Genomic DNA, 14711 nt, shown 5'->3' with positions numbered 1-14711 from the left:
TTCTTACTCAGAGGTGGAGGAAACCTTACCCCTTGCCCTCAAGATGCTCACAGCCTAGAGGGGAAGAGAAATTTTAGCATAAGGTAATCATGATAGTGATCATTTGCACACACTGTTTCCAAATCCTTATTTCCTATTCACTTGTCAACACTCTAACTTTCTCCAGTCTGCTTTACGTCTTTATCGTTCTGATGAAACTCTCCTTAGGAAGGTCATGGGCAATTTCTGCTTGCGAACCCGAGTGGAAACTGTGCAGTTCTCATTACTGAGTATTGAACAGTGTTGTCCACTCTCTCCTTCTGGGAACTCCCTCTCTCAGATTCTGTGCTGCTCTCCCTCCTGTCTCTTAGGTAATTTCTTCTCATTCTCCTCCGCTAATTCCTTTCCTACATAATTTTTCAAAGGAGGAGTTCCTTAGGGTGTTTGAATTCCAGATTCCCAGCTCTTTGTCCTTTAAACCATATCTATGGATTTAAATGCTGTCTTCAGGTTAGTGACTTCAAATTTAGTATCTTTAGTCCTCTCCCAAATTGGAGTCATGTATATTCAACTACATGTGAGGTGAATTTTTCTTCTAGGTCTTTCTCTGTGCAAGAATATTACTCTTTGGAGAGTCACTGTTTGATGCTGCATTACTGTATTGGCTCTGATCATAGTCGGTGAGAGACAGAATTGAAAGGAATGGTTGTATGGGATGTGTGAAATTGATGTTGTTCTTATATCATACATATCAACTGTGTATGTCGACCTACCTGTAGCTTAGTTTTTAAATAGAGGATATATCCTTTTCTATATATCTATTTTAATTATGGCTTATGAATTTTTTATATTTAGTATGGATGAAAAGTTATGAAGTCATAAATTAAATATCTATGCTTAAAATTGAGGTATAGTTGATTAACAGTATTAAGTTTCATGTGTATAACAGTGATTCACAATATTTAAAGATTACACTCCACTTAGAGTTATTCTAAAATATTGGCTATATTCCCTGTGCTGTACAGTATATCCTTATTTATTTTATATGTAAGTAATTCATACTTCTGAATCCCTTACCCCCCCTTGTTGTTTTTCATAGAAAGGCATTTTATTTTTTAATTTATTTTTTTAAAGTATTATTTTTTATTTTATTTATTTATTTTTAAATTTTTGGCTGCGTTGGGTCTTCATTGCTGCGCGCGGGCTTTCTCTGGTTGCAGCGAGCGGGGGCTACTCTTGGTTGTGGTGGCGTGGGCTTCTCATTGCGGTGGCTTCTCTTGTTGCGGAGCATGGGCTCTAGGTGAGCGGGCTTCAGTAGTTGCAGCACATGGGCTCAGTAGTTGTGGCTCACAGTTTTAGTTGCTCTGCAGCATGTGGGATCTTCCCGGACCAGGGATCGAACCTGTGTCCCTTGCATGGGCAGGCAGATTCTTAACCACTGCGCCACCAGGGAAGTCCCAGGCATTTTATTTTAAATGTAGCAGTGTAGCATGTCAATCACAAACTCCCAATCTATCACTCCTCCCCCTCCTTCCTCCTGGTAACCATAAGTTTGTTCTCTAAGTTTGTGAGTCTGTTTCTGTTTTGTAAATAAGTTCATTTGTATCATTTTTTTTAAGATTCTGCATATAAGCGATGTCATGTTTGTCTTTGTCTGATTTATTTCACTTTGTATAATAATCTCCAGGTCCATCCATGTTGCTGCAAATGGCATTATTTCATTCTTTTTTATGGCTGAGTAGTATTCCGTTGTATATATGTACCACACCTTCTTTATCCATTCATCTGTCAATGGGCATTTAGGTTGCTCCCATGTCTTGGCTATTGTAAACAGTGCGGCAATGAACATTGGGGTGTATGTATCCTTTTAAACCATGTTTTTCTCTGGATATATGCCCGAGTCCCTTACCCCTATCTTGCCCCTTCTCCCCTTCCCTCCTCCCCCTTGGTAACCACCAGTTTGTTCTCTATATCTGTGAGTGTCTTTTTTGTTATATGTTTTATTGTTTTAGATTCCTTGTATAAAGAATTTCATTGGTTAGGAGTCATTGTCTGAACTCTTTAAACAAAGGAAACATAAGCTTGTGTGAAGTATATATAGAAGTTAATCAGTTAACTTATAAATTATTCTTCTGTAGATTAGATGTTATTTTTAGCACCATTAACTTAATAATAGGGAAAGAAATTTTACCTTGCATGTGTGGTACACATTCTTTACATTAAAACTTTTTAGGACATTTTATATTATATAAAATATATATATGTCAAATACCATGTCCTGTTCAGTAATCTGAAGTAGTTCTCATAGTTAAGTTTTGAAGGCATAGCTCTCCTCTTGATGTTATATGATTTGAAACATGCTGAGTTAAGGGTATGTTTTATGTTCAGTTGTCTGGGAGTTTTTGTGCTTTTAAGCAAAAAGTGCAAAAATAAATTATTGTATTAATCATACATTTTGGGTTTACGCTTGTGGTGGGTATATGTTCAGATATGCTTGGCTGGGACTGTTGAAAAATCTCAAGTAATTTGATCAGTACTTCTAGCTTTTTTCTTCCTTTCCGCATGTGTCCTCTTCATTTCTATCAACCTGTCTGACTGGCTTGATGACTGGGGTGATGCTGGCTAAATAACAAAGAAGACCAATAATAGGACCTCTGTTGGAACATGGTGTATGGTGGCCGTATGGCTCCCCTTTGGCTAGTCATCTCTTTCCAATAGCACATGCCATGTACTCTGTTGTCCATCAAAAATCAAGTTAGTTGTTACGGTTGGCAAATATATTTTCATTTGCATACCAACACTGTTGTTGATGACTTCCTTTAACTGGAGTGACAACTTTGAGAAAATAGTGAGGCTACATTTGAGTCAGGAAGAAATAAGGTCATGATTTATTAACAGTGTCAGCCAGGGGTGAGTGATGTGGGGAATATGCTGCTCTTATTGGCACTACACCAAAAACTCAAGGAGGCAGTTTTTAGGCTGATCACATTTTGGGCCATCTTTTTCAAATCAAGTTGGCGACAGTGATAACATTATCAAACCTTCCGTAATAGCCTAGTGGGTAAGAGCATGTGTGAACTCAGCAGGCAGACTCTGTGTTCAAATGCAGGCTTTGCTGCCACATCAGCTCTGTGACCTTGGACGAAGTATTTCACGTCTCAGTTAAGTTTCTAAATCTACAAAATAGTGATGATAGTGGTAGTACCTGCCTCATAGGATTGTTAGGAAAATTAAATTAGGTAACACGTTTCAAGCCCTCTGCCCAGAGCTCTCGTGAAATAAGCATTCATTGAATGATAGTTATTATTGTTATTCGTGGTTGTGTTAAACCAAAACAGCAAGATATGGTCCCTCCTCATCCTACTAGTCAGAAAGTGCTCTCTTAGCTAGTATTACAGACATCACTTCATTTTCTTCCCGGCTTACTTTCCTTCCTCTGGCTCTGTTCATAACTATTCATTAAAAATAATAATAAAATAAAACATTGAGCACATCTCTTCCTAACTCTCTCCTGCTTTTATTTTATTTGTTTTATTTTTGGCTGTGTTGGGTCTTCGTTGCTGGGTGCAATCTTTCTCTAGTTGCAGCGAGCGGGGGCTGCTCTTCACTGCGGTGCGTGGGCTTCTCGTTGTGGAGCACAGGCTGTAGGCGCGCGGGCTTCAGTAGTTGTGGCACGTGGGCTCAGTAGTTGTGGCTCGCGGGCTCTAGAGTGCAGGCTCTGTAGTTGTGGTGCACAGGCTTAGTTGCTCTGCGGCATGTGGCATCTTTCCGGACCAGGGCTCGAACCCGTGTCCCCTGCATTAGCAGGCAGATTCTCAACCACTGCACCACCAGGGAAGTCCCTCTCCTGCTTTTAAAGGAGTCACAACCCGTAGCTTTAATGCTGCCAGCAATCTTTTTAATGAGTGATGTAGGCTCAATCCCGATTTCTTTCTCTCTCTTTTTTTTCTGCCTCAAAGTAATGATGTGTAACTTGTGCTAGTTGATGCTCTACTTGACAAATGCTCACACCACCATTTGCTACTAGAACTACTTTTAGTCCTTAGACCCCTTTACTCACACAGTTAGCTATCACATAGGAGGAAAGAGCAGGGACACAGAGGTACATTTTAAAAAATAATTTAAAAATTTTAACCATTAAAATAATTGAGGTATAATTTGTATACCATTTTAAGTGTATTAAAAGAAGAGTTTTAGTAAATTCTTACAGTTTTGTGTGTCTCATGTTTCTTATACATCTTAGCATCACCACAATCCAGTTTTAGAATAATTCTATCAACCCCAAATGTGTCCATTTTCGGTCAAGTCCCCACTTGTATTCCCTGACCCAGGATACTGTGGATCTGTTTTCTGTCTCTGTAGTTGTGCTTTTTCTGGAAATTTCAAATAAATGGAATCATGCAGTATGTTGTCTTTGTGTCTGGCTTCTTTCTTTAGCAAAATGTTTTTTGAGACCCTTTCATGTTGTAATATACATCAGTAATCCATTCCTTTTTATTGTTGAGTGGTATTTCATTGTATGAATGTACCACATTCTGAAAAATTCATTCTCCAATTGATAAACTTTTGAATCGTTTTCAGTTTTTGGCTATTCTGGATCTAACTGATAGGAACATTCAAGTACAACTCTTTGTATGGTCATCTGTCCCCAAGAGGAATGAAAACACACCTTGGTGTGAAATTGTTGGGTTATATACTGAAAAACTTCCAAACTGGAAAATGGCTGTACCATTGCACTTTCCCACCAGCAAAGGATGAGTTGTGAGGGTTCTAGTTTCTCCATATCCTTGGCAGCACTTTAGATATTTTATTGGATAGGCTATGGTATTTTGTTCTGGTTTTAATTTCCATTTTCCTGATGACTAATGGTGTTCAGTACTTTTTTGTGTACATTGGATGTCTTCACATATTTTGGGTCATTTAAAAAAGTTGAATTATCGGGGCTTCCCTGGTGGCTCAGTGGTTGAGAGTCCGCCTACGGATGCAGGGGACACAGGTTCGTGCCCCGGTCCGGAAAGATCCCACATGCCGCAGAGTGGCTGGGCCCGTGAGCCATGGCTGCTGAGCCTGCGCTCCGCAACGGGAGAGGCCACAACAGTGAGAAGCCCGCGTACCGCAAAGAAAAAAAAAAAGTTGAATTATCTGTTTTGTTATTGTAAGAGTCCTTTATATATTCTATATACATCCTTTATTAGATAGTTATTTAGCTCTTTATATTTTCTAAATACATGTATGTTATCAGATAATTATTTTGCCAATATTTTCTTTCAGTCTGTGGCTTGTTTTTTTTTTTTTTTGCTTTCTATTCTGTTGTTTTTTTTTAAACACGTCTTTATTGGAGTATAATTGCTTTACAGTGTTGTGTTAGCTTGTGTTTTCATTTGTTAAATGATTTCTTTTGAAGAGCAAAAGTTTTAATTTTAAAGGAATTCAGTTTTGTTTTTTTCTTTTATGGTCTTTAAAAATTTTTTTTTCCTCTATGCCTTTAGGTGTCATACCTAAAATTTTTTTGCCTAGTCCACAATAATTTTCTCCAAGTGCTTTCTTCCACGAGCTTTGTAGTTTTAGTTCTTACTTTTAGATCTATCATCCTGTTTTGTGTTAATTTATTGAAAAGACTGCCCTTTCCTCATTGAATTACTTTACCACCTTTGTTGAATATGAATTGATATAAATGTGTGGGCCTGTTTTTGGACTCTGTTCTCTTCCGTTGTTTATCCTTATGCCAGTACCCTACTGCTTTGATTATTATAACTTTATTGTAAGATTTGAAGTCGGGTAGTATCTTTCAGCTTTTGGTGTAGTCTTAAAGTGGTCCCCATTCAAAACTTTCCCAGCAGGCTCATTGTTTATACATCATCTGGGTGGTTATGGGCAGATGACACTATTAAGACATCTCCGGGAAAATCAGTTTTACTTTGGGTAGGGTAGGCCTGACATTACCTGTCACTTTATTGAGTTACCTGTCACAGCTAGCAGCATTTAGCAGGATCACACTTGCCATAATCATAATTATGTGTAATGCCTACCATGTACCAAGTGCTTTATGTAATTATCTCATTTGATACTTCCAAGGTGCTGCAAAGAGGACATCATCATCCTCATTTTATAGTTGAGTCCACAATAACATTTCCTAGGTCACACACCTAAGCAGCTGCTAGTGATGGAACAATATTAACAGCAGCAGTATTCACACGAGAAAGCCAGGTTTTGAAACCTCACCTGTTCGATGGTCTTAACCCTAGGTTCTCTCAACTGCTCCAGGCGGCCCTCTTCATGGAGAGGAGGTTTATCTTTTTAGTTTATACAGTGGAAATAGTAGTGGTAGTAAGAGAGAAAAGAACGACATGCGTGTATCCCTGCCTTTTCTTGCAGTGTTCCTGTCTTTCCTTCTGTCAGTCTGCCGGTGACAGAAGGCCCAGGGCGGTCTTCCCCTCTCCATCCCTTGAAACTCCTAAAGTAGCTTCCTGAAAGCTATCTGGACTCGTAGATGAGAAGGGGGATGCCGATTTATTATAGGTGATCAGTGCCCGTACTTCTGCTTTAAATAGCTATATTTTTCCTTTAGTGACTTAGAAAACAGTTTATAATTCTGTGTTTATAAGTATTTTGTTAATTCTTCTGGTTTAAAATGTTACACCGAGGTATCGTACTATACTGTGGAAATGATTCACATCTTCTATCTTCATGTCCCTATGTATCTTACTTTAGTTTGGATTCATTAGCACTTTTTCCTCATTATATTAGCACATTCATAAAAACCTTCTGAGTGGTATAGATCAAGCAATAATTGTTAATATCATCATTCACACTCACATCACAAGTTTTAACTCTTGACTGTTGCATAGTGTGATGTCCTCAAGCACATTAGTTGTTGGTATAGAATTAGAATGGGCTTAAGTAGGCCGGCAGTGCTGGAAAGAATTGATGACCCCTGTTACGTAACAGTTTACTGCTCACCACTCACAGGCTGCCACTTGGGGAGAACCCATTTGTTTTATTTACTGCGATAACCTCTTATCTGCATACGGATTTCCTTTTGTTTTTCATGAAACATCTCTGCCTAATACCCTAGCTGCATTTCTTTACCTGTGATGGTCTCCAGATTGATCAGGTCCTGGCAAAAACCAAAATGCATTTTTTCCCCATTTCTTTCCCCTTTATGAAATCAGATGTTGCTAGTGCCCTAGAAAAAATGGCAGTTTGGGGTATTAAATTGACATTAGCTTTTTTCTACTATTAGGTTCTATTTATTATCCTAAAGAGTAAAGGGCGCATCAGAAAGTTAATGCTCTTAAGTCTGATAATGAATCAAAGTATGAATTATTACTGATTGGTGTCACCTGAAGGAAAAAAATGCAGTTGTAAAAACATTCCTTGAAGCTGATTAAATCTGGTAGTACGTAGTAGTTAAAATAAAGACATACTACTACTAGTAGCAGTCAGGCAGTTTTTCTTTGGTCCATAATATACACAAGAGTGGTAAGCATTAATCCACATAAAATATGATAGGCACATATTGGTTGTGTTCGTATTACTGACTGTGCATCTTGGAAATAAATAAACTTCTTTGGTACAGTGGAAGTGATCCTTGTGTGGATCAGAGAAAGTGCTGCACAGTCCTTCATGGCTAAGTTCTTTGTTCTCAAAGATACACACCCAGATGAATCTTGGTTGCCTTCATTATTGAAAATGTTCATTTCTTCCTTTTCTTATCCACTCTTACTCATGCAAATTGTCATATATAGCATCATTTTTATTTTGGCCGTACCACGTGACTTGCAGGATCCTAGTTCCCTGACCCGTGGTCAAACCCGGGCCCCTGGCAGTGAGAGCAGCAAGCCCTAACTGCTGGACTGCCAGGGAATTCCCTGTAGCATCATTTTTACATCATTCTACACAAGATTTTTTTTTTGAGATAAATTATTCACTTTTAAACGTCTTTGTTTAAGCAATCATGACATAGGTTTTTATTTCAATAATTTCAAGCCTTTCTATTCCATATAGGCAAACTATAAATCACAGCAAATTAAGATCAGTATGTGAACTTAACTAATTAATTAACTTGTTCATTCATTCAGCAAACATTTCCTGTGTACTGTGGGCTGGGCATTGGGCTAGGAGTGCAGTGTGGAAATGGGTAGCTCAGGCGTCCTCTGCTTTTATTCAGCTTTCAGTGCTAGTGATTAGACAGGCAGCTACCAGGAAGTGTAATAAGTGTTATGGCGGGCACTCAAAATTTGTTGGGTAGACACCTCATAATTCACACTGAAATGTAGCCTTATGTGTCTTATATTAGTTTGTACAAATAGAAGTAAGGTAGCAAGTCGTCTTCTCGATTTACCATGCAATTTAATGGAGAGATGTTATTAATGAGTATTATTTGTATATTGGTTGTAAAAAATCACATCCACTCTAATGAGTCTAACAGGATTCTGCATTTTTTATTCATATTTGTTTGTTTCTTTATATTGCAGATTTCTCTTGGATTTGGCTACAACTTTGTAGATCTTCTGCACTGTGTACAGGCACAGGTGAGTTTAAAAGTAAGCTTTTCTGTTGGTATATTTTGATTTTTAAGTAAAATCAAACATTTTAAATTATACTATTTATAGTTTAGCAAAATAATACGTAAGTAAAATGAATATAAATTTTAAAAGTGTTGTGTATTTGTCTACATTTGTTTTATTATGAAAACTCACTATGAATGTGTTGGAAATGGTATTTGGAGGTAAAATGACCATATCTGTTTATCAGTGTTTACTGTGTGTATTTGGGAAGAGTTTACATTTACCCATTGGATGAGGTGAATTATCATTTCATAGCCTAGCAAAATGTTTGCATTTATTTTTATATGTAAATAAAAAATTGCTTGCTATAGATTTTGGCATCAAATTTCAGTCTTATGTGGGTAGATTTAATGAGCAGGCTTTTCTGGTCCAACCAGTCTGAAATAGCTTCTCAATCACTCCTTATCACACAACCCTGATTTATTTTTATCATAATGTTTATGATCATGTGATGTATTCTTATTTTTAGTTTCCCCTACTAGAATATAAGCTCCATGAACATTGGGGCCATTTTTCTCTTGTTGAAAACAGTATCCATAGCCCTTAGGATAGTGTTTATTGTATGGGAAAGACTGAATAAGCGTTTGTTACCGTAATTATTGGGTAATACATATTAAGAATTTATTTATATTCAGAGTAATTGAACTCTGCATCTGTAAATACAAAATAGAAATAGCTCCTTATACTTATTTCTAAATATGAATTTATATCAGATACTTTGAGTATATCGCTCATAAATGTTCAGAGAAATTACCCGTGTTACATATTTTATGTACTCAAGTATGATTAATCAGGGTAGAATTCAGAGGATAATGCTTCCAATTCTGTATTTATTTTGTCACCACCGTAGTAGGTTCTTAGGATCAAGTGACGGGTAAACCTGAAGGAAGTGTGGGAGCTTCTCACCTCCTTACTCCGTCACGCTACCATTTGGAAATGTTTTGTGTTATCTTTATGGAGAGCAAAGTATCAACATATTTGACATTAGTTGTCCAGTTTTAATCTCTGAAAGCCAAATAAGCTAAAAATTTCCCACTACCTGTCACTTCATACAAAATGTAATTTACTTAGGTTATTTTATTTTTGTAGATTGGGGGGAATTTTGGGTCATTTTTCTGCCCTCTGTATTGATGTTTGAATTCATTATTGAAGGAACCACCCATTTCCTTTTGTCTTTGGCAGTTTTCTTTAAGTGTTCCGGGATGTTAGTCGCTACTGTTGGGTTCATGTCTTTTGTTTTTCGTATGTGTTGTTTTTTGATCTGTTTCACCTTCTTCAGGCATTGGTTTCTCCTTCCGCCATCATGGTTTTTCATTTATAAAAAGAACTAAGTCTGAACTTCAGGCTTTTTTTTTTTTTTTTTAAGTAAAATTTTAGGAATTACACAGCCATTTCTTATTCACATCTAATTTACAAGTGCAATTTGCAGAGACTCCTTCGATAACACTAATAACAGCAGCTACTACTTATTGCTCCTGCTTATATAATAAGCCAGGCATTATATAAGTGCTTTTCATTATCTTCAGAATAACAGATAAGGAAATTGAAGCTGAGAGAGGTTAAGTGACTTTCCCAAGGTCATATCAAGTAAGTGGCAGTTTGCCACTCTGAAGACTTTGATCTTAACCCCTGAGCTCCATTTTCTGCCTAAATAGCCCTGCATACGAGCATATTTGTGGCAATAAATGTAGTATAGGAAAATCATATTCATATTTGAGGACTTAAAAATTAATTTTAAAATCAAATATTATTTTGCTTATATTTCATTAGTAGGTCTTAACTTCTAACCTTTATTTCAAACTGAAACATGATGACTCATTTGAAACTTAATGATGACCTAAGCAATTTAAAGTTCTACCCTGGCACTTTAATTTCATACTCACTTTTTGGGGGCAGGTACATGGCAGGCAACCATTTGGATTCCTTTTTTTGTTATAAACATGGTATGCTATGAATCAGCATTCCTTCTCCCTTGCAATATTAGAAACTTCAGGTTATGAGTGGCATCTGTGGTTTGTTGGATGAATCACTTTTCCTGCAGAGAACAGGTTGTGTGAAATATTGTGACTATAGAATTACTTAGAACCCTTATCTTGGAAGGTGTAATAATTTATGTCTCTGTGGGAAATATTTTAATTATTTAAGAAACGAAGTGACATAGCTTTGAGGTAAAGCAGGGTTGGTTCAAATATAATTTCAGCTTTCCTTGTTTAGTTTATTTTCAAGGCTGAGTAGGAGATGTTATATAGAAATATTTTGAATCTTAAATACACAATATTGTGGACAAAATGTTCTTGAAGGCAGTGTTGTTGAATATAGCTTAAAATTTTGATTTGAAAACATGATTAAGTATGCTTCGTCACACTGTCCTAGGGATTCTGTCTGTGAGTGTAAATGCAAATTCCAGGTTTGAGTACAGGGAAATGAAATTCTGTAGTTTGAATTTAAAAAGACAAAATTTATTTAACAGGCTGAACTGTGCTTCCTAATCTACAGCTATATCAGTGTTTCCATTGCAGTCTCACATTTTAAGCATTTTTAAAGTTGGCCAATAAAATTTTGTCAGAATTGATAGTCAAAACAGGAGCAAGTGTTTGATAAATCTATTTGACAGTATAGCCTTGAAATGTAATTTTCCCTTTGCCATGGAAACCTGAACTCACTATGGATTCATATATATTTTGGATTTATTTATAAGTACATTTTCTCTATGTTAGAGATATCTGGGGTGAGAGGACAGGGTGACATGGGTGAGTGAAGAATTGTACACACATACTAGGTAGAGCTCAACTCTTCAATACTAACATGTAGAGAAAGTTCTCCAAAGTACAATAAAGCATCGTATACTTCTTGTGATACTAATACATTTTGTTGTTAAATACTAAACATTATATTAAACGTATCAAGACATAAAAGAAATTATGTCCATATTGGATATGGCATGATTGAAAGTACATTTCAAATGAATATTTGTTGGATTTTGAATTCCCTCTTTGTTCATAGATGTGAGAAGATTTGTGATTAGGTGTCTGATTTAACTGAGAGTGTATAAATTCCCATGAAGACGGGCAGCTTGATTTGAGTTACAAATCTGAGATTTTGAGCAGTGTCCCCTGAAAATCAGTATTATTCTAAACAAAATTTAGTAGATTTAACTATATCTCTTTTGCTTTAGGCAGAAATCTGCCAGCATTTAGCTGTGTTGCTATTTTTGTGCTATTTCCTTCAGATGTCAGCATGGTAGGCACTGTGATTTGGAAAATAAATATTTTGACAGTTGACAAAATGCCCTCAGTCATTTAGCTATTCAGACGAGGATCCTAATCCTAGCCCCACTGGATGGAACCCTCTGCTCCTTGTATGTAGAATGGACTGCTGAACTCAGGACAAAATAGGCTTACTGGTGGGTTGAAATTATCTTCCAGTGGGTGTTATTAATACAAAGCCACAGTTGGAAACTGTATGACAGGCCAGTTTTTAAAGCATTTTTACTCTTCCATTTTCCTCTTCTTGTGCACACATTCATGTAAACACATTGGCTTAGTTTTCCCCATAAAACTACGTTCATTCAGCACCATTAACTCTCCTTTCTCTCTTCCCTCTTTCCCTTTACCCATCCTCCTTCCTTTTGACTCTCCGTTCTTTCAGAATATTAATTATTTATCTCGTATTAGTCTGTTCTGAGTGCTATGGGAAATATAAAGAATAACTACCAAAGATTGTTAAACTGGAAAAGGAGTATCTGTGCCAATTTAACACCATATTTCCTTGCTCGTTCTTTTTACGTTGAATTTTGGCTTTCTGATTTTTCTCTGAAAGAAAAAACTGAGCCTTGTTTTCTGAATTATATGTCTGTTTCTACTAAAAGCCTTAATCTATCCATGGGAGTAGAGGTCAAGGCAACAGCAAAAGCAACAAAAGCCGTCCCTCCTAAGCAAATGTTTTGTTTGCATGGCGTTACCTGCGCTTCCAAAGTGTGCTCTTGGGCAGGTACACACCTCGTGAGATAGGTGTGTTGTGCCAGGTGAGGTTGAGACAGTCCCAGAATCCAGGCAGTCTCCACGTAGAACAGCAGCATTGCGATTTCCATAGGCACAGCCAGGCCAAGTGATGTAAGCGTAGTGCGTTGCTGAAAGATTTACCAGAAATACGGCAGAACCTGGTTTCTTTGGCTCATCCAGATGCTAGAATTGCAAGATTTAGAATTACAGCAATTTTCAAGCATCATCTTTTTAGATAATTCATAAGGATGTTTCTTAGATCGTAAATTGGGATTCAGTGTAGAGAGATTTCACTGTGAGAGCACTGTGTTTTTTTAATTGAAAAATTCTAAGTGTGACTCCTATCAGTATCGCTGGTATTCTTTGGAAATAATTATAATTAAGAGTATTGCCAGTCTGTACCTTGTGTAGATCTTTCGAGTTAGCGTGTCTTAGAGGAAGTGGCACTGGAGCCAGAATCTTCTGAGAAACAAGTGGACTCTGGTTTCTCAGTTGTGCTCTTCTGTGCTGTAGTACAGGTGTGTGCGTGCCCAGGAGTGGGGAGAAGGGGCTGCAGATTGTTAATAAAACGTACATTCTCCTGCCTTGTTTTTTATTGTTGTTATTGCTTTTAGATTTCATTTCAAACTTGTATATTCTACTTACCTGGATAGTAGAGTTGTTAGCTTTAGGGAGAAGGTCTGTGATAAGCAGAATTTCATATTTGTGCCACCATAGTAACAAATACATGGCATTTGATTTGGGGTCAGTTATTAGGTGTTTTAGCTATGCCCTTCATTTTCATTTTGGAAGAAAGTGACAGATACATGTTATTTTCTAGACAGGTGTTGAATTTGAGTCAGCTGACCTTGCCAGAATTTCCTTTAAAGAGAAAAGAGCGAATAAAATCAGGCTGCTTTCATTAAACACCTCATAGTTTATTTTTGAAGCACAGATCATTTATGTCATTCTCCACTGTTCATAACATCTAGATGTAAGAGATAAATTAAACATTTATTTATAAAATTATCCATATCTATAAAATTAATTACATTTCCTCCTTCCCTCCCTCCCTCCCTTCCTTCCTCCCTCCCTCCCTCCCTCCCTCCCTTTTTTTTTCTTTTTTTCTGTGATTCTTTGCCATTAAGATATAGAGATTTCCACTGAAGACTTCTCTTGCTAGCTTGAGACTCAGAAAAACAAGACATAACCAGAGAATTTAACAGTAAATGTTGCAACTTGTGATTTTAACCTAATTCATGCATTAGGTTTTCTAAGCCTTGTTTTGTTACTTCTTGAATGATTCATGGGTGTCTACAATGAGTGGAAATATATTTTTTGTTCTAGTCACAGCTACACTTCTGCCTTCCCATCCAAAAATCCAAGGGAGAGGAAGAACTATGTAGCATTTAATAATGGCTAAATAGGAATTTAACCATATACTAGAGATGTATGTATTCCAGTTTTGGAGGATCTCTTAAGTGCATGTCTCCATGCAAGGTTGAGATTGTGGTGCCATAGTCTGTAGACTTGTTTGCCTTCACCACTTTTGGAAGTATTCAAAAATATTGAATTAATTTAGAATTGATTAATTTGAAGACTTTGCTTTCTTTAAACCACAGTTTTGACCTTTCTGGTGCCAGTTACATGAATTTCATAAGCAGAAATCATACATTTAAAATTTTGTGGTCTCCACCTAGAGGATCGGAAGTCTGTTAGCTGTCAGTGTCACAGAATTGGAGCCCAGTTTTTACTGTACCTCCTTGAGAAGAGAAAAGGACTGAAAAAGCAGGAGTGTGATGAGCTGGGGTAAACTTCAGCAGACAGATGAGTGCGAGAGCTTATAAAAGACCTGCCAGTGCCTTATATGAATACTGAGACTTTGAAGTCTTTACCTAAACTATAAGAGAATGCCTTTGAAGAAACAACTGTGTCATAATTATTGAATTGGTAGCTTAAGTTAGAAGAGAGAAAGCCGGGGCCGGAGGAAACAGTTTATTTCGCAGTTTCTTTCAGTTCTTTGTCACTAAGAAGACGATTTGATCTAGATTTCTAATTCTGCCTTTGATGTGGCGGTTTTATTACAGTCCAGAAAATGAACTGTTTCCTAGGTTATAAGATAGAGTGTGAAAATAGAAGATAGTTTTGAACTAATGTATTTTGAAAACTATTTGGTGGTTAC

General features: G+C 36.9%; 1 protein-coding gene across 4 annotated transcripts in view; it reads left to right on the top strand.

Moving 5' to 3' along the window:
- Positions 1 to 14711, top strand: part of NCOA2 (nuclear receptor coactivator 2) — a 271533-nt gene that overhangs the window by 90632 nt on the left and 166190 nt on the right. For all 4 annotated transcript variants that reach the window (XM_032609401.1, XM_032609407.1, XM_032609402.1 and 1 more), the window contains exon 2: positions 8457 to 8513. The gene's annotated coding sequence lies outside the window, so the exon portion shown is untranslated. The remainder of the gene's footprint in view (positions 1 to 8456; positions 8514 to 14711) is intronic.

Source organism: Phocoena sinus, chromosome 17, assembly GCF_008692025.1.
Source record: "Phocoena sinus isolate mPhoSin1 chromosome 17, mPhoSin1.pri, whole genome shotgun sequence".
NCBI lineage: Eukaryota > Metazoa > Chordata > Mammalia > Artiodactyla > Phocoenidae > Phocoena > Phocoena sinus.
The sequence above is the reverse complement of the archived record's forward strand: the minus strand, read 5'-3'. Positions and strand labels throughout refer to the sequence as shown.